We start from the raw sequence: 25184 nt of genomic DNA on the forward strand, positions 1-25184 counted from the left end.
TGATCCTTATATGGCAAGAGATATAAATAAGTAAGAAGCAATCCAAAGATATACTGCTTGATTCTTCACCATATGGGAAGTATGCCGGAGATTAACTCCAGATGTATGATTTCCAATGGCCAATACTACAGCAAAGCGAAAAAAGAAATAGACTGATCACGCTCTCTAAAATATGAAATGGGTTGATGGGAAGTGACATGCAACTGATTCCCTCTGGCAATGATAAAACATGAGGAAACCATTCGCATAAACTGCAAAGGCCATTTGATTCCAAGATAGTTGTTGATCAACTTTTCTTCCCGAGGACAATCCCATAATGGAACAAGCTGTTGAAGGAAATAGGCAGTGTCTCACTTGCTAGGTTCATCTTTAGATAATGTCTGTTTGAAAGTTTTCATTCTGAGGACTGCCATTTCAGGGCTCACATCTGACTTAGCTAGTGCTATCTATATCAACATCGGTCCCACACAGATGTGTGCCTGTGATGTTGATGTAAGTAAAGCAGGAGCAGAGGTTTGTTGTTGCTCAATAAAACACTTGCGCTTTGACTTTCACCAAAGATAATAACTACCTTGAACTGGCATAAATCCAATCTGACCGTCATCTGAAATCTAATATCCTACAAAACAAAGACAAAACATTTATCTTTCTCCTGGAACTGAGACCTGCAGTACAAATAATGAGAAACAGCACCTTTGAAAGGGAATGAATGGGAGATCAGAACTGATTTGAAGTTCTGATTTACAGTCCGCATTTACATTCTGCGGGACCTGTGTAAATGTATGACTGAGAGTGTGGAAGATTGGGATGTGAGATACTGCCCTAGTGTTTATTGAGAATGAGCTGTCATTTAGCCATGCTCCTGTTATTAACTTCGCCACACTTTTTAATTGGACAATGTTGGCTCACATTGTGTGAAATTTTCTATTAAATGGATTCAATTCAATAAGAGCTTTGGAGAAATAAAAAATGTACCATGTGCGGTCAATGAGAAGTGTGACATTCAGCCATCATTTGTAAATAATGAGAACTCAGTACTACTTTTAACAGGCATATTACATAATGAGAACTAGGGTTAAAAAGCTGTAGGCTTGCTCCTGAGATGCTGCTGGGCCTGCTGTGTTCATCCAGCCTCACATTTTATTATCTTGGATTCTCCAGCATCTGCAGTTCCCATTATCACTGTAGGCAAATCTGTTGCTTACAAGGGTAATGTTAAAAATAATGAGAATGAGGTAAACTGTTTAAAAAAAATAATAATACTGCATTTTTAAAAGTATTTTTCTATTTGCACATGAACAAGACGATCTTAGTATAAATGCCTGGAGTGGATCATGAGACAAAAAAGACCTGACTTCTTCAGCAACTTCCTTTAATTGCAGAGAATTGCATCGACAGTGATCGATAGTCAGCACGGTTTTGTGAAGGGTAGGTTGTGCCTCACAAACCTTATGAGTTCTTTGAGAAGGTGACCAAACAGGTAGATGAGAGTAAACTGGTTGATGTGGTGTGTATGGATTTCAGTAAGGCGTTCGATAAGGTTCCCCACAGTAGGCTATTGTACAAAATACAGAGGAATGGAATTGTGGGAGATATAACAATTTGGATCGGAAATTGGCTTGCTGAAAGAAGACAGAGGGTGGTAGTTGATGGGAAATGTTCATCCTGGAGACCAGTTACTCGTGGTGTACTGCAAGGGTTGGTGTTGAGTCCACTGCTGTTTGTCATTTTTATAAATTATCTGGATGAGGGCGTAGAAGGATAGATTAGTAAATTTGCAGACGACACTAAGGTCGGTGGAGTTGTGGTTAGAGATGAAGGATATTGTAGGTTACAGACAGACATAGATAAGCTGCAGAGCTGGGCTGAGAGGTGGCAAATGGAGTTTAATGCGGACAAGTGTGAGGTGATGCACTTCGGTAGGAGTAACCAGAATGCAAAGTTACTGGGCTAATGGTAAGATTCTTGGTAGTGTAGATGAGCAGGGAGATTTCGGTGTCCATGTACACAGATCCTTGAAAGTTGTCACCCAGGTTGACAGGGTTGTTAAGAAGGCATACAGTGTTTTAGCTTTTATTAATAGAGGGATCGAGTTCCGGAGCCAAGAGGTTATGCTGCAGCTGTACAAAACTCTGGTGCGGCCGCACTTGGAGTATTGTGTACAGTTCTGGTCACCGCATTATATGAGGGATGTGGAAGCTTTGGAAAGGGTGCAGAGGACATTTACTAGGATATTGCCTGGTATGGAGGGAAGGTCTTACGAGGAAAGGCTGAGGGACTTGAGGCTGTTTTCATTAGAGAGAAGAAGGTTGAGAGGTGACTTAATTGAGACATATAAAATAATTAGAGGTTTAGATATGGTGGATAGGGAGAGCCTTTTTCCTAGGATGGTAATGGCGAGCACGAGGGGGCATAGCTTTAAATTGAGGGGTGAAAGATATAGGAGAGATGTCAGAGGTAGTTTCTTTACTCAGAGAGTAGTAAGGGAATGGAACGCTTTGCCTGCAACGGTAGTAGATTTGCCAACTTTAGGTACATTTAAGTCGTCATTGGACAAGCATATGGACGTACATGGAATAGTGTAGGTTAGATGGGCTTCAGACTGGTATGACAGGTCGGCACAACATCGATGGCCGAAGGGCCTGTGCTGTGCTGTAGTGTTCTATGTTCTATGTTCTATGAAAGGCCATTCAATCCAAATGGCCTATATTGGTGTTTGTGATCCACACAAGCTTCCTTACATTCTAGTTTATCTGTCAAAACCCATATAACCTAGTAGGTGCTTCATAGACTTGCCTAGCTTCTCTTTCAAGCATTTACATTATTGGCCTCAATATTCCTTGTGCTGGCAAGTTCCATATTCAAGCCATGAATTCCTTTTGACTCTTTTGTTAACCTTAGAGTCATAGAGCTGCACAGCAAGGTCCAAATTATGCATGCTGGCCAGATACCTTAAATTAATCTAGTTCTGTTTGTCAGCATTTTGCCCATACCCCTCTAACCACCCTATTCATATACCCAGCCAGATGCCTTTTAAATGTTATAATTGTACCTGCCTCCACCACTTCCTCCGACGCTTTATTCCGTACATGTGCCACTCTCTGCATGAAGAGCTTGCTTCTTAGGTGTTTTTAAAATCTTTCTCCTCTCAACTTAAACCTCTGCCCTCTACTTTTGGACTGCCCCACCCTGGATAAAAGATCTTGTCTATTCACCCTATCCATGCTCCTCATGATGTTATAAACCTCTATAAAGTCAACCTTCAGCCTCCAATCCTCCAGGGAAAATAGCCTCAGCCTATTCAGCTTGTCTGCACAGCTCAAACCCTCCAACCCTGGCAACATTCTTGTATATCTTTTCTGAGCCCTTTTAAGTTTCACAATATCCTTCTACCGCAGGGAGAGACGATTTGCAAAAGTATTCCAAAAGTAGCCAAACCAATGTCCTGTACAACCGCAGCATGACCTTTCGACTCTTATACTGAATGCATTGACCAATAAAGGCAAGCATACCCAATGCCTTGTTCATCACCCTGTCTACCCGCGACTCCACTTACAAGGAAATATGAACCTGGACTTCAAGGTCTCTTTGCTCAGCCACACTCCCCCGAGACCTTATCTTACTTTTAGTTTTGGATTTTCCCACAGATCCTCATCCTTTTCACATTGGCTCAATCAAACTCCCTCATCGTTAAAAAAATTATAATTAAATAACCCTGTTTTATCTTCTACAAAATAAAGAATCTGAGCCTGTTGAAACCTTCGTGATAGTCATAAATTCTCACTTGGTAAATCTTTTATTGTATTTTCTCCATACCTCTATGCTCTTCTTCTTTTGCAATATGAAGACCAGGACTGGAATGTAATGTGGATTGGGGGCAGGTTTACTTGGTTCAATTGAGGCATTTGAGAGGGCCTTGGATGATTAGTTAAATTGAAATAATGTGCGAAGTTACAGGGAAGTTAAATTGCCTGTAAATTAAAATGCTCAGAGGCCCTGGGCAGATATGATAAAGGCCAAATGGCCTCTTTCAGCCTTACGGAAAATCTGTGACTAAGTCCTCTGTGCGTCATTCCCAGCAGGAGACACCATGAATTATAGATAAGTCACCCCCCTACAAAGAGTGAGGAGTGAGTCGATCTGAAAATGTCAACTATTTACTCTCTTACACAAGACCTAATCTGGCAGAAAACATAATTATAGAAGACTAGAAATATTAAACTCAGAAGGAAATTAAAACAGTAAAATAGAAGTAATATTTGAAAATGAGTGCTCTGGTTAGGCTAGACCACTGTTCCAATGTGTGCAAAACAAGTGAGACTAGGGTGCGTCATCCACAAGTTTTATTGGTTTTTCCCTTCTGGGTGGTAAATTTTTTAACAAAGAGGGCAGATGCTTTCTATAGTAAAAAGCTGTCTCCCTCTTCATTCACTCTAAAGGTGTCCCAAATTGACCTTGAGACAATTCCCCAAAATGTAAAGTTGGACATGTCCCACTTTGTGATGGAGGATGAGCACACTACCAAACACAAACAGCTGATGCAATCTAAACACATTGCTGCGTTTGTCCTAAAATTCTTTTTAGCCAGTTCATAAGTAGGAAAACCAATATGAATTTTGTTTGGTCTCTTGAAAGCAAAGGGTGTCTGGAAGAAAATTGATTTCAGCTGTCTTTTCACAGTAAAAATAAGATTATTCCTGGTTAATTAAATGTTGTGGAATACATGGAGAAATATAATTAATTAGTGACCAAGCAAAGTGATAATAAAGTAGCTTCTGAAGAAGGGTCAATGGACCCAAAACATTAACTCTGACTTTTTTTTCACAGATGCTGCCAGACCCGCTGAGCTTTTCTGGCAATTTCTGTTTTTGTTCTTGCTTTACAACATCCGCAGTTCTTTCAGCTTTTTAAGAAGACTGTCAGAAGGAAACCAAAGAATTACAGACTAATTAGTGGAGAAATTATTGGAGCCTATAATCAGGGATAAGGTAACCAATCATCTCAAAAATGTTCCATATATTAGGGATAGCTGGTATGGATAGGTTATGCCTGGCAAATCTCAGTTTTTTGAAGAGATGACAAAGGTTACGATCAGTGGTAAATCGATTGATTTTGTTGGTATGGACTTCCAGCAGACTTTCGATGAAATCCCACACAAGATGCTAAGGTGGAAGGCCATGGAAATGATGGCAAATTACTGACATGGGTAGTAAATTGGATGAATGGCAGAAAATAAGAGTTGGCATAATGGGTAAGTATTCAAATTAGAAGGATGTGACTAGTCATGTCCCACAGTTATCTACGTTGGGACCTCAATTATTCATGGTATTAATTAGACACTTGGAAAATGGCATAGAATTCAAATATTCAAACATGCTAATCACAAAATCGGGCAGCAATGTACACAGTGTTCACAACTGCATAAAATTACAACAGGATATTGATAGATTAGATGAATGTGTAAATCTGTGGCAGATGGAGTTTAATATTAAGCAAGTATCCAATTTGGACTGAAAATGATAGATCAGGGTATACTTTTTTTAATCCATAAATTTAAATACTGTTGATGTCCAATGGGATTTAGGTGTTCAAGTACATAGCTTTTTAAATTGATGTGAACAAGAACAGTAGATAGTCAAGAAGGCTGGCCTTCATATCTAAAGGGCGCGAGTATAGGACTGCAAATGTTATGCTGCAGTTATACAAAGCCCTAGCTCGACCCCCACTTGAAGTACTGTGAGCAGAACTGGACGCCACATCTTTGGAAGGAAGATTCGGCCCTGGAAGGAATTCAACATGGGTTTATAGGGATTATACCTGGACTTCAGGGGTTAATTCATGAGGACAGATTAGACAAATTAGCTATTTATTGCCTTGAATTTAGAAGGTTACAGGGTGATCTAATTGAGGTCTTCACAGTATTAAAAGGGAAAGGCAGGGTAAATAAATATAACCTGTTTCCTTCATGTTGAACAATACTTAGAAGAAGCGCTGAGGATAGCAATTGCACAAAATGCCCTGTGGGTTGGGAATTTCAATTGAGTGGACCAGACTATTACTTAAACATCAGACTACTAATCAAGCTATTTGGGTTCTAAAGGACATAGTTGCTGGGCTGGGTCTGGGGCAGGTGCTGAGGGAACCAAAAAGGAGGGAAAAACATACTTGGCCTCATTTTTATTAATCTTTCAGTTGCAGATCCATCTGCCCAAAACAGAATCGTTAAAAGCAACCACCGCTGTCCTTGTGGAGATGAAGTCCCACCTTCACATGAGAATAACCTTCATTGTGTTGTGTGGTATTATCCCAATGCTGAATGGGACAGACTTCAAATAGTTCCAGCAACTGAAAACTGGGCACCTATGAGGCACTGTGGGCCACATCAGAATTGTACTTTGGCACAATCTGTAACCTTTGTCCCGTATGGCCTCTAAAAATACCTGCTCAGACCTTGTTTCCATAAAAATTACTTTATTTTGTTCCAATTGATTTACCATTTACCACAGTTTAATCCACCTGATGCATTGTATCTTCTTGGTCACCAGCCAACATTAAAGGTCACAGCGATCTATTCATTGACATCTTTATCCAATAACTCAACTATTCATCAGAAAGAAGCTCATCATCTATGACCACTCTCTCAGTGCCTAATTGTGTATGCATTTGCCTGATCTACTGTCCCTAGATGTAGCACATGATCAGTAGCTGCCATGTAGCTGATGAAAAGATACAGACTTTCACTGAGAGCAACTGTAGGTGTCCTTGCAAGTGTCCTTTTATGACCCTTTTCAGCTGCTCTTGAAGCCACTTTGTAGCCCTTCATCATCTCTGCAGCTTGTGAGTCCAGCTTTGAACTTTAAAATGGAAGGTCGCAATCTGAACTCACTAGCAGAGAGGAAACAACCAGGCAATAGACTAGGTAGCCATGGATGGAAGGACATATGCTGTCTTCATGCCAAAAGACAGCAATTTTGGGCTCCACTGTGTCATCTCCATTCCAACTGAATGTCATGTCCGTAGTCCTGGAAATCTTCTGAAACATGGTTATCAGTTTGCTGTGAGATTCCATGTGTCCTTTTGAGAACTGAGGTCTACAGATAATTACATCATTCTGAGACTGGACAGCAGTGAGCGTGGATCTCCTGATCGATGTCAGAGACTGTGCTGCAACTTTAAGATATCCGAAGGCCTCTGCCTAAGCAGATGTCACAAATGAGACAAAACCTCAAAGAGAGCAACAACTGCAGATGCTGGGAGTCAGAGAATACAAACACAGGCCTGCTGTGTTCCTGCAGCTCTACACTTTGTTATCAATAGATCAAAGCCGCTGCATCACAGCTGGGTCCGGTGGCACTGTCATGATATTGGCCATTATTTCCACTGGGAAAAGGAAGGATTTCAAGCTTTCTTCTGTGTTGGAGCCAAGCCCCTTTATGCTTCATGCCAGTGTCAAGAGGCTGTATGCCAGGTAAGGCAATGAACACATCTCATAGTGCATCACCAGCAGCATTTGTCAGTAAATGGCCCCCTTGAAGCCATGACCAAAGTAAATGGTCTCAGAACTTGTCTGAAAATTCACTGTCTGATGTGCTAGCACACACACCACTACTCTCTCCTCCAGCAGCTCCAAAGAATCATACTATACTGCTAAAATGCTAACTCTGTTTCTCTCTCACCACAGATGCTGCTAGACTTGCTGAATTTCTCCAGTATTTGCTGTCCTAGTTATTCTGTCCTCCTTGGCTGTCTTGCAACTCACCTGTGATCCATAGTATGCTGACCTCAACTTTTTTCAACTGCCTAAGATAAGCACATTGCCGACAAGTGAGCTGATGGTTGTGAGAGTGGCATCAAGTGGTGATATTTTCTCAGTTGATGCTATTCTCTTTGCCTTCTGGGTGCATAGTGGCAGGAATGTGACATTTCCTGAATACCTTAAAATTTTAAGAAGCTTAAAATCAGAAGGGGACAGTTGACCTGAGGGAAGAAGAGTGGGTTATAAATCAAGGGCTTGTGGTCACACTACCTGCAACTTTGACATCACTCATGGTGGCTCAGTGGCTAGCACTGCTGCCTCACAACACCAGGGACCCGGGTTTGATTCCACCCTCAGGCAACAGTCTCTGTGGAGTTTGCATGTTCTCCCAGAGTCTGCATGGGTTTCCTCTGGGTGCTCCAGGCTCTTCCTGCAGTCCAAAGACGTGCAGGTTAGGTGGATTGGCCATGCTAAATTGCCTGAAGTGTTCAGGGAGGTGTAGATTAAATGGGTTTATAGGGGGATGGGTCTAGATGAGATGCTCTGAGTTTTGGTACAAACTAAGTTGGGCCAACGGGGCCTGTTTCCACACTGTAGGGATTCTATGATAAGACAACAGGATGGGGGCAAAGTCAGTCTTGAAAAGAGCGTTAAGGAATAAACATACCATCATCCTGAACAACCTTGGCAATGCTGAATAGTATATGTTCTGTCACAGCTGGGCCCATCATGAGGAGAAGCTGACCTTTAGATGTGCTCAGCCGCTGAAGTCATGCCTTACCACTGCACATTCTCTGCTGCTCCCTTAGACTGTGTGTGACCTTGCCCTGCAAGACAGAGGGAAGATGGTTAGTGACAGTGTTACAATGTGTTTGGCTGATATGCCTGCCATAGATGAATAGTTGCAGTTATGTAGAGATGGCAAGATAGGGATATGATGTTTGCATTGTTGATAAGTGCACAAGGAAGTGGCAGACCATATAAAAACGAGGTACAAAGCCTGAGTGGCAGGATCTGTTGTTGACTGCTTGTTGATGGAGTGGCACATTAAACAGTGTGAAAGGTCATTGCTTTGGTAGGCAGCGACTGTCACATGCTGATGCTTTCATTCCTTGACCATTCATGTGAGATCAGCTGACTCCTTCCAGTACATTTACTAGGTTCTCAGGGACTGGCACCTTTATTGACTCCCCTGGCTATCATTGAGATCCTCCCAGAAAAGTGTGAAAACATGGCCTCTTTCCTCCTGTCCACCTCTTTAACCAAGCTTTAGTGCAACATTCCTGTAAAATGAAATCCTCTCTCTGTCCTGGTGCTCAACTTACCATATCCATGGCTGAAGAACTGGCAGTCAGTGCAATTTCCCCTTAAGAGGAACAGACTGTCTTTATTAGCTGAAAGCTAACTGAAAAACCTGCTTGCTTTGTGTATTGCCAGTTTCCCTGTTGAGTTTGCGACCAGTCATCAGTGCAGGTCACATTGGCTTGCTTATTGAAATAATTCACATGAAGAAGCAGCATAAGGTTTGTGCGCTGTCTACTTTACTGGGAATGAAGATTGCACCTGGTGACCCCAGTACCTGCAAATGGGCACCAATCAATTCTCATCCAAACATTCCATCATAGTTAAAGCAAGTAGTTTCAGGAAACAGAAGGATTGTCTTGCAATCACTGAGAACAAACCAACTGTGTTTTCTCTTCTGTATATGACTTCTTTCAAACCTTGCAAGCCTATCAGCGTGAAATTATCTTTTGAACGTTACATGTGCATCTCTTCTCTGTCTTATGATATTCCAGGATATAGTTGCTTAAACAAACAACTCATCTGACTGTCCATATAGCTTATGGCATTGATAATGGACAATCATTTTAATTATTTTATGCTCAGTATTGAATATTCCTGCTGAGGCAACATAACACATATGTTTTGTTACAGCTGATTATTGATGAATTATATAAATTAAATATGTGCATAATAAATACAATAACAGTCTGTAGCTTTACTTTGACACCATCAATTTATATTGTGATTCACTGCAAGGGCAATGCAGCACTTCTGTGCTGTGTATGATGCTTAATAAAGCAGTGAGAGCTAAATCCTGCCAATCCCCATGATCATCCAGCTTCATCCTCCTCTCCACTAACACAATGCGATCCACAATTTTGGTAGAGTATTGGCAAGGTTCCAAGGTTGAGTCACAAATCCCAATTAACTCTAAAATCATCATTTTATTTGCTCAACATACGTAGGCAATTTCGACATGTACTGCTGGTTTAATTCCATTCCAGACTAGACTGCACATCGATCCTCATTTCCAGCGCAATCTATTTTTAGGCTTGCTCTATGAAGCGTGCTGCATATCCAGAAACACTTTGGGCTAGCCTGCTCCTCTTACGCTCAGGCCCAGAGCATGATTGCTTTTTATTCCTGAACTTTTGCAACATTCATATCCGAATCAAATTTTCAAAGAGCATTGTGCACAGCTACCCTGTGTTTATGATTACACAATGTCATTTGTGTGTTAACACATGACTGAATTTTTTTTAGAATTTTGAGAATTCTGCACTGTTTGTGAAAATCATGGAAATGGATTTTCATGGAAATACCATCATGGAAACTTAATCATGAATTCTCATAAATGCTACCAGAAATATCACACATGTATATCAAGCATATTTTGCAAACTTATGTTCAAGTTCCTGGTGTGGGCTATCAGAATCTGTAGAGTACTATTTGAGTATGTTGTTAGAAGTCTGTTCAAGTGTTAGACCAGTGCTGGAGAGATGCAGCATGTAATAATTACTGTGAAAGATTCTTTACATAGGCAAATTTATCATGCATCTATGAACTTATGGCATGGTCTCTTGTATAAACGAATAAGGCTTTGGCAAGAAATCTGGCAGAATCACACGAGAAGCCCAGGGAGGCTGATCTCAACAAGAGAAACAACTCACTGCACTTTTTAAATTGTGTTCAGCATGTTGAGGTCAGATTCTCACTAGGCAACTGCAAATTGACTAAGAAGAAGGATTAATGCTTGTGAATAACCCTATTAACTGCACGTTCACCTCATTAATAGAAATCTGCTGTGAGCACACTCAATGGCGGAAATTCTTGGTCTGAAAGTCAGAGCAGGTACTTGGCTACTTCAGTTTGCTGCTGGCTGTGAAGATCCTCCATGTTGGTTACCATCCAACAGAGTCTCAAGCCATTCGCTATGCTGCGTCAGGTCAGAAAGGAGAGATCAGTTCTGGAGTGAGACACAGTCCAAGCAAGTATGTAGATCACGGAATTTGGAGGCAGCATGGAAATAAAACTAGTAGATCTCTTCTTTTGTTTTCCATTTTAAAAGTTTAAAGTTCAATAGTGTAGTCAAATGGTTAATAAGTTAGCAGATTCAACTGAGTGACAGCGATCAGTTAATCACCTGAAGTCTGAATCAGGCCTCAGTAAGTGTTGATTGAAGCTTCTTCAGATTTAACCTGGTGCAAAGTTTTCTCCCCATTAGTATCCATCTGCTGGAGGAATCCATCTAGTTGCATGAGAGTTGGTCCTATATTCAAATAGGAACCAGGTCAGTTTGGCATCTAGTGAAATTATTATCTTTAAGCCTGCCTTCAAAGTTTGGACTGCTCTTTCACCCAGACCATTGGATGATGGAGCTTTCCTTATGTGATGAATACCATTTGACTTTAGAAAATACTGAAATTCCCTGCGGGTAAACAGTGGCCCATTGTCTGTGACCAACACTTCCTGGAGACGGTGTTTTACAAAAGATGTGCATAGTTTTTCGATCTTCATCCCAGTTTTTGACAAATGAACTCAACACATGTCCAGCCACTTGGAGTGGCCTTCACAGTGAGTAAGAATATGGAGCCCATGAAAGGACCTGCAGATTTGTTGTGCAGCCGAGCCCAGGGTTTACCTGGTCATTTCCACGAATGTGATGGACGTGCTGGTGGTAATTTTTGTCTTTGTTGGTGCTCTGGGCATTGTCCCACCAGTGACTTCTCACCAACATCTTTGTTTTGGAATCACCTGAATGACCATGGTGGAGTTCTGCCAATATCTGGCAGCAACCTTTGTTCAGGACAATTGCTCTTGCTCCCTGTAATAATACGCCATCCTCCACTGTGATCTAGCCCCTCCAGGTTCAAAAAGGGTTTTGATTCCAATTGTGAAAGCCGTTTGGTTTCCTCCATCACTACCAGCTGTTTGAGTTTTGTCAGGACTGGATCTTTCTGTGTCTAACGTCTGATATTGCCAGCAGTGACTAGAAGTGTGTCCAGAAAATTTAAAACCATGAGGCACTCTTCCAGCAGTGGTACCTCTGGTGCTGTATCTGCCAGCAGGGGGCAGCTCAATGCATCTGTATTTGCTATTTGACCTCCCAGATGGTGTTCCAACTTGTAACCATATGCACTTAGTATTATAGCCCACTACAGAATTTGGCCTGAAGCTATTGGCAGCACTGCCTTGTCATCTTAAGTAGACCTAGCAGGGGATTTGTGGTCCATTATTATTATTTCTATCTGGGTGTATTTGAGCTTTGCTTTAGCCAATGTTCTGGAAGTAAATTCTATTGGGTATTGCTCTCCATTGGGCCATTTATGAGCTAATAATACCATAATGCCATATGTGGAGGCATCGCCTGTCAATACCAGGTCATGGTGTTCCAACACATTAGAGGATGATAACTATTTCTTCACTTCTCTAAAAACTATGGATTAGCTGTGCAACCATCTCCAAGGCTGACCCTTTTTTAAGAGGTGATGCAAAGGTGCCAGGATAGAGGCTAGGATTTATATGAACTTTCATAATAATTCACCAGCCTAAGGAAAGCTTTAAGTCCCAGTACAGACGTGAGAGCTAGGGCACTTTTGATCGCCCTCACTTTTTCTTCCAATGATATAACCTAATCATATTGACTCTATAGTCCAATTTAGTCACTTGGGGTACCTGCAACACACAGTTTTCCCATTCTAAGACACCTGGGAGAAACATCCAGGGACTATTTCCAAGCTCTCTCTATGCTCCTTATTGGTCTTCCCTGCTCTTAGAACGACATCTGGACAAATGACTACTTGGGATAGACATTGTAAAATATTCTCGGTTGTCCACTGAAACATTGCACAGGCCGATGACACCCTAAATTGCCTATGTTGCATCTGTTTGGATGATACCATGAATTGCTGCTGATATGACCATCGTTTCCCACCCACTTTAGTTACAGGACCCTTAACCGTATCCAGCTTATCAGCTATGCTTCTGACTTTACCCTTTGCACCACTCACAAAGTATGATTGGGTCCCCCTTGTCCTCTCTTTTCATCCCACCAGCCTCAGAATTCAAAGGATCAGTCTCTGCCATTGCAGACAACTCAAAATATTTGCTTGCTCCCTCTCCATGGATACTGCCTGACCTGCTGTGATCTCCAGCAGTTGTTGTTTTCAGTACAGATTCAAGCATCTGCAGTAATTTGCTCCTGCTGGCAGAATCATATATTGGTTACAAACCCTTATGGGTATCAATTGTATCATTCTTCTAGGAATCTTCATCTACCAGTAATACAAGTACGCAAGGCTCATTTCCAGCTTTGTGAAGAACAGCCCTCCTGCCATCTTTGCATATAAATTCTATAGGTGAGGGATTGGGTTTTTATCCAGCTATGAAAAGCTATTTATCATTTGTTTAAAATCACTACAAAGATAAACCTACCTAAGGGGCTTCACAATCAGTCCGAAGGTGCTGCCCATTCTGCAAACTTGATTGGTTTGATGAATCCTTCATTTTCCAGGCTTCTGCTGATTTCTGCCTGCACTAGGACCCATAAAGCAAATGGCACTGGGCAGGCCTTGCAGAATCACTTCCTGGTCAATATGCAAGGTGGCCTTGGCTCTTTTGATGGTCTCTAGACTTTCCTGAAAAACCTTTGGGTCTTTAAATAGGACATCACTCAGGTGGCCATTTTCTAATGGAAAAATGTTGAGCTAATCTAGACAAATCTTTCCTCAATTAATTTTGCCTAATCAAGCTTGGGGCTGCTTCTCATAAGACACTGGAATAAAAGTTGTACCCTTAATCTGTAAAAGTTCCCTGGTATAGGGATGTCTAACAGAGGTCTTGCAAAACATAGGCATTGGGGCAAATTTTGTTTAAGATTGGTTCTGCGATCACTGAAATGGCTGCACGAGTATCGAGCTCCATTGTCAGCTTTCCTGCTCCTCTGATGCTCCTTGTCCTGCTGTGTTCATCCAGCTCTACACTTTGATATCTCAAGCTCAGTTAGAACTGGGTGACTATTTAATGAAACTTTTATAGTGATTGGTCATGATTTGAGTGTTGCAAAGCAATTTAACTGTTCTAAACCAGATAAGGGGGAATTTCCAGGTTGTGCACTCTCCTACAGACTGCCTCATGACTTCTGTTACTCAATTTAGGCCTAGTGGGACACTTCTCTTGTTTTCAGTCTGCATACCGACAGCACCTACAATGGCCCGCTCGCCCAGATCCTGGAGAAAATTTTAGGAGGCTTGGCTTGGTTTTCAGTTTTGCTGTGGGCTGGCCTAGAGTGAATACTCTATTCATGATATGTCCTGAGTGAGGCTATGTATGGGAAGAATTAAGCTTAGATTCTTGTATTTTAATAAAATGTGAGTATACTTTTCCTTCCCATCACTTAAAGTAAAAGTAAAGTCACCATAGTTTTACTGGACCATAGGGCTGCTCTCTTATTAGGGACAGAGAGCTGGTGGTGGCTTAATCTGAGGGTCACCACAGCTCAGGCAAGGGAAGATGTTGAGAAGAAGAGCCCTTCATGGTAACTTTAGCTGATGCTGGAATTGAATCCAGCGATACCCTCATCCCGTTCATGAATAAGGGAAAAAATCTCATACATACACACTTGGCAAAGGCAAATTCAGTAAAATAGATTATCTCATTCGCATTCTAGCAGCAGGAAGAGAACCCTAGCTTTTGGTTGTAGAATTTCCACATTCAGTTTCATCTGCCTAGCAACTGCTACTGAAGGCTAAAACTAAACAAAATGGTTCTATGGGACATGGACACTGGCCATTCAGGCTGCTTCTATTGTTCTAACTTTTAAAAAAAGGCCTCATGAGCTGTTTACTTTACTGACTTTGAGCATATCGCTCACTACATCTGTTTCAACCTTGCTTCTTTAAACAAAAAAACAAAATACACCTCTAAAAGCCATACTATCATCAAATTAAGCAATTACTTTCTATATCTGACACTTTTTTTCTGCCATGTCCAGCTACACTATTTTATCTTGCTATTCCCATAATATTTTTATTGTTCTATTGATTTTCTGCATTCTTCATTTCCAAATTAGGGACAGCTGCAATACCTTCTTAATTATTGCTGTCTCCCTGGTTTCTCTCCAGGCAAGCTTTCACTGTGGGAATTATCTTCAGGTCTATTGAAACTTTATCCAAGTCTGCTGCAGACACTATCTGACAATCTACAGCATTATCCTGGTCTGTAGCTGTTGCCCCCAATTCCCTTGCCTAGCACTCTGAAGTCTTGGGGCACTCTGAAGTCTTGGGCCAAAAATAAAAGAGCATTGATCATGCTCTAGATTGCCCAATAACATAGCAATCAACAATGGACAACAATCTGTAGCGGTGAAACTAGAATGTGTCCTGATCACAGACAATCATGTTCAAATCATCAAGCATTCAAAAGTGATCACAGCTTATTAAATTGGAGTCTGGAGGCACATAAGAATATGTAACTTTATACTGGTTATGTAATAAACAAAAATAAATCAATCTTGCCCCTTCCATTTCAACTGGCAAAATATCTTTCTCCTAACCATTCTCCAGTGTCTCTTTATGGCTCCACCAGGGTGACCACCTCCATGGAAGAAACACAGAATGCTCCACCAGAGAAGCAGAGCTGGAGCAAGTAGTAAATAAAGAGTTAACTCCCTAAAGGTGACAACATCAGGAGAAATAAGAGTGCAGTGGAATTAAAATTAAAAGTACATAATGTAAAATGGAAACTCGCAATTCAGAAAGTATGCCAAGCCTCCTCCAACAACATTTTCAAAATCTTTAACCTCTGTTAACCAAAAGCCCATAATAAGCAGATGCATGGGAACATTGCCAGTTCCTTCTCTCCAAATCACACACCATCTTGACTTGAACACAAATCATCATTTCTTCACTGTCTAAAAGGTGAAAGAATTCCAGATGCTGTAAATCAGGAACAAAGACATGAGTTGCTGGTAAAGCTCGGCAGGTCTTGCAGCATCTGTAAGGAAAAAAATCAGTAATAACGTTTCAGGTTCTGCTCTGAGGAAGGATCAATGGACCTAAAACGTTAACTCTGAATTTTTTTTCACAGATGCTGGTGGATCTGCTGAATTTTTCCAGCAACTTCAGTTTTTATTTCTTCACTGTTACTGCTAACCATGGTGCGTATTTCCCAACGACAGTGTATCTTTAGCCAAAGCAACAATTCTCACATTGCCTCTGACAAAACAATAATCAAGGAGGTGCATGCATAAGAACAAGAAGTAGAAGTAGGCAATTTAGTCACTCAAACCTGCTCTGCCATTTATTGTGGTCATACTTGATCTCATCTCAGCCTCCATTCTGTTTTCTTGCCTATACCCCATGACTCTTTAACCCTTTATTAATTAAAAATCTGTCCACTTCCTTTTTAAATTTGAATGTTCCTGTATACAATGTACTCTGGGGTAGGGAATTCCATAGATCCATGACCCTTTGATAGAAATCCTCCTCATCTCTTTTTTAAATCTGATACTCCTTGAGCTGAAGGTATTCTAGATTGCTTCAGAAGGGGTCACATTTGCTATGGAATTGAAAGACATGGTATTGAAAGATGTAAAAGTTATTAGTTATAGCTCACGAACATGAAATATCGTAGGTTAGATGAGCTTCAGATCAGTATGACAGGTCGGCACAACATCGAGGGTCGAAGGGCCTTTATTGTGCTGTAATGTTCTATGTCCTATAACTCCAAATATCACATGCACATTTCTATGAAACATGCTGGATTGGGCTATAAGCCTGGGCAACTGCTCCCTGCTCTATTATGGGACTAAATACCCATCCTCCTTCCTCTAGACTAGGGGTTAGAATTGTCTGTCTGTCCCTGAGACTCAGGACTTCAAACCTCTTCACAACCACCACCCACGCCTCCATCTATTCAATCCACTATCTGCTCAGGCTTTGGGTTATAAAAGCAAACAAATTCACCAGCCTCACAGGCTCTAGACTACGAACCCAGACCCCACTGTCTAAGTAAACCTACTCATCCCAGTATCTCTCCTCCTTGCTGTGCTGCAGGCAGGGATCCAATGCCAATCTGAACTTGAATCCACTTGTAGTATAATTTCTGGTTGTACGGAGCTAAACTTGAGAAGTTTTGGGAGAGGGATGGTGGTCCAGGTCTGGGGATGGGGTGGGTGTTGTTCCAGAAAAGGGAATTGATGCCAAGAGCAGAGGTGAGGGGATGTGTGTGTTACCTCAGATCAGGGGAGCGTGAACTGTTATCATCTAATTAGGATTTGGCAGGGATGTCTGAGACCATCTAGAGGAGAGATGACTTTTTTTTCTGCTGATTTGGTGATAATGAACCAAACATTTGACTGGTTGCATGGGGAAAAAATAATCAGTTGGAGTTTTATGATGTCCAAGTTAGTGTAAAAGTCTGACTAGATAAGTATACACCTAGAGGAAAATACTCCAGAGAGGGGGAGGAGGTGTCACTGTGTGAGAAAGGAGCGGGCTGTGTCAGATGGATTGTTGGGGAGAAGCAGCAATGGAGTGTCCAAAGAAAAAGTGAGGAAGGGATTAGAAAGGGAAGGTGAGAGAATCGTGCACAGGGAGAGAAAAGGGGGAAGAGATAAGTTGGCAGAAGGAAGGTGGGAAAAGGAGGAGGAGGGGGGAGAGAGGAGAGCGGGAGGGGAGAATGAAGTAGGGTCAGCAGATGGGAAAAAGAGATGAAGGGTTAAGGAGAGAAGGCAGGTAGATAGTAAAGATGGAGTGTAGGCGAGAAATATGATAATATATAGTATTAAAAATTTTTACCATGTTATAATAGCTAAGGTTATTGTAACAAACAATCTAATAACACTAAGAACACCATACTGATCACATTAGTCACTTGTCTTTGTTAAACTATTATATGTACAACCAGAAAGTCAAAAAAAAATTCTGGTCTCAGATTTTTCTTCTCTGGGTCGCTATAGGCTGATCATGCTTTTTCCTTTCAGTTTACTGAATTTCCAATGCTTTCAGTTAAACACAGCTGAACATGTTGCAGTTGATGCCTTTGTAATGCCGTGTGATTTTATTTCAGTGTTATTGATTTCAATCGATCACCACAAAATAATTGAATGAACTGTTGGAACATTTAGTAAACACTTTTAAATTCAGATCATCACAACTAAATGTGATCAAAAGCTTTGAGCCCAGAATGATATCAAATGTTTCTGTGGGATATGTTTTACCCTCAGCTACTAACATTTTCTACTCTTTTAGGTCTTAGGCTTCAGCCCTGCATGCTTTTATTTAAACCCTCAAGAGGATTTACTTTGTACACCCATTGCTTCCTCTCTTTGGGATTTGTGGTGCAGTGCTGGCACTTGGTATTTTTTCAGGCTTAATTTAGTTTAGTCTATTGATTGTAATATAGGAAAAGTCACCAATAGTGCATTAGGCTGCTCTCATATTAGAGAGAAAGAGGTGGGAATTTAACCTGAGAGTCACAATGCCTCAGGTGAGGGGATAGGTTGCGAAGCAGAGTCCTTCATGGTAACTTCAGCCAGCGCAAGAACTGAACCCACGCTGTTGGCTTTGCTCAGCATTGCAATACAACCATGCTGCCAATTAAACTAAACAACCCTCTGATTCCCAGTGGTTATGGTTTCTGAAATTCATGTTTAGGAATAAGCTTTGATATTATTGGAGCGAATGATTGGGATGAATCACAGGATAAGTTTAGATTGAATAGGCCAGAAAGGGAAGGAAGGAAGGATGAATATGACAAGGTTTCTCCCACCTCCAACACACCTCCTCCTCCTGGACACCATCCCAAAGCCTCCTACCCTCCCTCAACCTCTTCATCTCCAACTGTCATTGAGACATCAATTGCCTCAAATTCTCTACCCCTCTCATCCACTCCAACCTCTCCCCCACAGAATGTGTAGCCCTCCCCTCCCTCCGGTCCAACCCCAACTTCACCATAAAACCCGTGGACAAGGGAGTCACAGTCGTGGTATGGCGCACTGACCTAGACATCGCTGAGGCCAGATGCCAGCTCTGTGATATGTCCTCCTGCTGCCCCCTTGATCATGACGCCACCCCTGACCACCAAAACATGATTTTCCAGGCCATCCACAACCTCATCACTTCAAGAGATCTCCCACCCACAATCTCCAAACTCATTATTCCCTAACCCTGTGCCGCCCATTTCTATCTCCTTCCCAAAATCCACAAACCTGACTGCTCTCATCGACCATATCTCTCATCTTATCATCTCTCATCTTTCCACATTAAGCAGATGTTCACCTGCACATCTGCCAATGTAGTATACTGTATCCATTATACCTGGGGTGACTTCCTCTACATTGGGGAAACCAAGCGGAGGATTGGGGACCGCTTTGCAGAACACCTCCACTTGGTTCGTAATAAACAACTGCACCTCCCAGTCGGGAACCATTTTAACTCCCCCTCCCATTCCTCAGATGATATGTCCATCATGGGCCTCCTGCACTGCCACAATGAAGCCACCCGAAGGTTGCAGGAACAGCAACTCATATTCCGCTTGGGAACCCTGCAGCCCAATGGTATCAATGTGGATTTCACCAGCTTCAAAATCTCCCCTTCCCCCACCGCATCCCAAACCAGCCCAGTTCGTCCATTCCCCCCACTGCATCCCAAAACTAACCCAGCTCATCCCCTCCCCCAACTGCATCACAAAACCAGCCCAGCTCGTCCCCACCTCCCTAACCTGTTCTTCCTCTCACCTATCCCCTCCTCCCACCTCTAGCCACACCTCCATTTCCCACCTACTAACCTCATCCTGCCTCCTTGACCTGTCCGTCCTCCCCGGACTGACCTATCCCCTCGCCACCTCCCCACACATACTCTCCTCTCCACCTATCTTCTTTTCTCTCCATCTTCGGTCCGCCTCCCCCTCTCTCCCTATTTATTCCAGTTCCCTCACCCCATCCCCCTCTCTGATGAAGGGTCTAGGCCCGAAACGTCAGCTTTTGTGCTCCTGAGATGCTGCTTGGCCTGCTGTGTTCATCCAGCTCCACACGTTGTTATCTTGCTCTCATCTACCCATTGTCTCTGCCTGCCTTGTCCCACTGAACCTATCTCCACTTATCTCGACTCTATTTTCTTCCCCTTGGTCCAGGAACTCCCTACGTACATCCATGACACCACCCGCGCCCTCCACCTCCTCCAAAACTTCTGATTCCCTGGTGCCCAACACTTCAACATTACCATGGACGTCCATTCCCTATACACCTGCATTCCCCAAACAGATGGTCTAAAGGCCCTCCACTTCTTCCTGCCCTGCAGGCCCGACCAATCCCCCTCCACTGACACCCTTAGCGGAACTCGTCCTCACCCTTAACAATTTCTCTTTCAATACCTCCCACTTCCTACAGACAAAGGGGTAGGCCATGAGAACCTGCATGGGCCCAAGCTATGCCTACCTCTTTGTAGGGTACGTGGAGCAATCTCTGTCCCGAAGCTACACTGACCCTAAACCCCACCTCTTCCTCCATTACATCAATGCCTTATCGGAGTCGCCTCATGCTCCCACGAGGAGCTCGAACAGTTCATCCACTTCACCAACACCTTCCACCCCTATCTCAGGTTCACCTGGACCATCTCTGATACCTCTCCCTCCTTCCTGGGCCTCTCTGTTTCCTTCTCCGGCAACCACCTGGAAACCGATATCCATTTCAAGCCCACCAACTCCCACAGCTACCTAGAATACACCTCCTCTGACTCACCTTTCTGCAAAAATGCCATCCCCTATTCTCAATTCCTTCACCTCCATCATATCTGCTCCCAAGATGAGGAATTCCACTCCCGAACATCCCAGACATCCTCATTTTTCAAGGACCGCAACTTCCCCTCCACAGTGGTCGAAAATGCTCTCGCATTTCCTGCAACTCATCGCTCACACCCACTCCCCACAATAACTACCAAAACAGAATCCCCCTCATTGTCATGTACCACCTAATGAACCTCCAGATCCAACGCATTATCCTCCGGCACTTCCAAAATCTTCAATCTGACCCCAATACCAAAGACATTTTCCCTCCCCACCCTTATCTGTCTTCTGGAGGGATCAGTCTCCTCGTGACTCCGTTGTTCACTCCATACTCCCCACTAGCCCCACTATACCCAGCACTTCTCCCTGCAACTGCAGGAAGTGCTACACTTGTCCCTACACCTCTCCCCTGACAGCCATCTAGGCCCCAAGAAAACCTTCCACATCAAACAGACGTTCACCTGCACGTCTGCTAATGTGGTATACTGTATCTGCTGTTCCCGATGTGGCCTCCTCTACATCGGGGAAACCAAGCGGAGACTTGGTGACTGCTTTGTGGAACATCTGCACTCAGTTTGCGACAAACAACTGCACCTCCTCATCGAGAAACACTTCAACTCCCCTTCCCACTCCTTGGACAACATGTCCATCCTCAGCCTCCTCCAGTGCCACAACGATGCCAGCCAAAAGCTTCGCTTGGGATCCCTGCAGCCCATTGGTATCAATGTGGACTTCACAAGCTTCAAAATCTCCCCACCATCAATTGCATCCCAAAACCATCCCAGCTTGTCCCTGCCTCCCTAACCTGTCCTTCCTCCCACTTATCCCCTCCCCCCACCTCACCCTCCCCACCCCGAGCTCCTACCTACTGGTCTCATCCCCACCTCCTTTACCTGACGTCTTCCCGGGACTGAGAAACCCCTATTCTACCTCCCCACCCACACTCACCTTTACTGGCTCCAACCCCGCCTCCTTGACCTGTCTGACTCCTCTCCATCTATCTGCTCCTTGATTCATCTTCCATCTGCCTCCCCCTACTCTCTATTTATTTTAGAATCCCTTTCCTCTCCCCCATTTCTGTAGAAGGGTTCAGATCCGAAACGTCAGTTTTCCTGCTCCTCAGATGCTGCTTGGCCTGCTGTGTTTATCCAGTTCTACACCTTGTTATCTAAGGTTTCTGGGATGTTGGGAACAATCCACAATATTTAATGGGGAAAGGATTGGTGAAATGATACACAGTATGGTGGAAGAAAAGGGGAAAGGTAGGAATAAGGGTTTAGAGGAATAAAAAGGGGAATGGGGATAAGAATCAAGAGAATGAAAAAAAGCTTAAGGAGAGCAAATGATAAGGAACAAGAGGTAGAACAGGATTTAAAACTGAATAAAACATTCCTTAGGCCACTGCTAGTGTACTCTGTGCAATTCTGGAATCCACATGAGAGGACAGATCTGATTGCACTGGAGAGGGTACAGAGAATACATACCAGGTTGTTACCTGGACTGGAGAGTTTCAGTTATGAAGAGAGATTGGACAGACTATGGTTGCTTTCCTTGGAGCAGAAGTGATTGAGACGAGACTTGGTTGAGATGTACAAAATTATGAGGAGCATAGATAGGATAAGTAGGAAGAAAAATTTTCTTCCACTTGTTTGAGGGATTAATGGTCGGGGGTACAGTTTTAAGGCAAGCAGAAAGTTTAGAGGAGATGGAAGAATAACATTTTCAGCCAGAGGATACCAGGAATCTGGAACTCACTGCCTACATGGTGGTAGAGGCAGACACCCTCATACTATTTAAGAAACATTTGAATGTGCACTTGTGATGCCAAAGCATACACAACTATGGGCCATGTGCTAGAAAATGGGATGAGATTAGTTAGGAGCAAAAACAAAGTTGCTGGAAAAGCTCAGCAAGTCTGGCAGCATTTGTGGAGGAGAAACCCTGCTGAGCTTTTCCAGCAATTTTGCTTTTGTTCCTGATTTACAAATTCTACAGTTCTTTCGGATTTTATTAAGATTAGTTAGGTGGTTGTTTTTGAACAGCGTGAACGCAATGGGGAGAAGAATTTTTTTTCTGTTTTGTAAATCTCTATCACTTTATGACTTTATGATATTGTGAGATCGTGGTGTTCAGTAAGGGAAGTGATAAGGCCAACAGAGGCAATGGGAATGAAGAGATGTTGGGCAATAGAAACAGAGTTTTAGACTGGGGTGGCAACTCTCGAGTATGGAGTTTGATAGAATGCCACACTCTACACAATGTTTTCTGCAGTTGATCTATGATTTTTGCAATCCATCAAAACCTTGGCAACAGGAACCACTATCCAACTCTATTCCCTGCCTGGACTTCTCTCTGACAATAGCAGGGGTTCCTTATGTAACATCTTCTGCCATATATTACATGAGAAAGGGCAAAGTAATATCTTATTAGGAGCAAAGTTAAAGCAATAATCTCAAAGGATATCCACTATCATTATTAGTAAATATTGACCCAGAATTGACTGCAATAGTATGAGTCAAACTATTCTGCTTCCATATCCCTCAGTGATGAATTCATGCCTTTACTTGTTGGAAAAATAATTACACATTGTGGTGTAACTAATGGAAAGGTTAATAATTCATTTCCTTATTGACATCTGCAGGAATTTCAGCCTAATTTATTTTTGTATTCATTTATTTCTATCTGACAGCAAATTACTGAATGATAGAAATGGGAATAAAGTCACAATAAATTTTGAGACATGAGCAAAGACAAGTTGGAAAATATATTTCTTCATTATCTCTCACACTGTATCATGGCGCTACGACTGGACACTGTGGATTATAATATTTCTGCACTTCAACCCTGATTCACATCAGGAAATGGTTTTCAGATACAATGTAAAAGTTGTCCCAAGAGACAATTTCACAGTATTTCAAGGATTATCTTCGACTGCATTTCTCACACTGTTAGAGACTGTAAACAACTTTTATATTACCTTAAACCATCAACAAAAATGTGCCCTACCTCAATTTATCTGTCAAGAAAATAGAGATTACCGCACTTGGAATACTGCGTCCAGTTCTGGGCGCCCTATTATAGGAAAGATGTGGATGCTTTGGAGAGGGTTCAGAGGAGGTTTACCAGGATGCTGCCTGGACTGGAGGGCTTATCTTATGAAGAGAGGTTGACTGAGCTCGGTCTCTTTTCATTGGAGAAAAGGAGAAGGAGAGGGGACCTAATTGAGGTATACAAGATAATGAGAGGCATAGATAGAGTTGATAGCCAGAGACTATTTCCCAGGGCAGAAAAGGCTAGCACGAGGGGTCATAGTTTTAAGCTGGTTGGTGGAAAGTATAGAGGGGATGTCAGAGGCAGGTTCTTTACGCAGAGAGTTGTGAGAGCATGGAATGCATTGCCAGTAGCAGTTGTGGAAGCAAGGTCATTGGGGTCATTTAAGAGACTGCTGGACATGTATATGGTCACAGAAATTTGAGGGTGCATACATGAGGATCAATGGTCGGCACAACATTGTGGGCTGAAGGGCCTGTTCTGTGCTGTACTGTTCTATGTTCTATGTTCTATGTTCTAATTCAGATAGCAACAATTCCTGTTGACTCTACTCACTTACAACATTCTGTGGTCTTGGATGGTCTGGTTCACTTTCCTCAGACATTTTGCACTTGAAGTCAAGGGTGTATGTATTCAGTAGGCCATTGCAATGGATTCCAGGACGTTTTTAAGAAGTTAAATGGTGCTGAACATTGCACAACCATTCATGAACATCCCTACTTTTCTCCTTTATAATGATGGCGAGGTCACTGATGAAGCAACTGAAAATGGTTGAGCTTGGCTCATGATCCAAAGGTGGTGCGGTGGCTCAATAGTTAGCATTGCTGCCTCACTGTGCCAGGGACCCCTGTGCAATTCCTCCGTGTGGAGTCTACACATTCTGTGTGGGATTCCTCTGGATGCTCCAGTTTCCTCCCACAGTCCAAAGATGTTGAGTCTCCTGTTGAGTCTTCAATCGGTTAGAAAGGAAACACTGGTTTCTATTAATTAAAATGCAAATCCCAGAATTTCTTTCAAGTCTAAGCACAGCCTCTCTTCGAAAGTGCGTAAGTCTCACCTGAAATGGCACCTCTTGCATACACCTATAAAACGCGTAATTATCTCAGGGCAATGACTTGTAAGAAATTCTGGGATTTGCATTTTCATCAATAGAAACCAGCATTTCCATTCTAACTGACTGAAGATTCAACAGGAGAGATGGTCAGCGAGCCATTTTTAGTGTTGTTACCTTTCTGCTTGTAAATTCTGTGTCAGCGTACCTCCTCTTCCACACGACACCTGAGAAAGGAGCAAAGCTTCAAAAGCTAGT

The sequence above is a fragment of the Stegostoma tigrinum genome, chromosome 32, assembly GCF_030684315.1.
Source record: "Stegostoma tigrinum isolate sSteTig4 chromosome 32, sSteTig4.hap1, whole genome shotgun sequence".
Taxonomy (NCBI): Eukaryota; Metazoa; Chordata; class Chondrichthyes; order Orectolobiformes; family Stegostomatidae; genus Stegostoma; species Stegostoma tigrinum.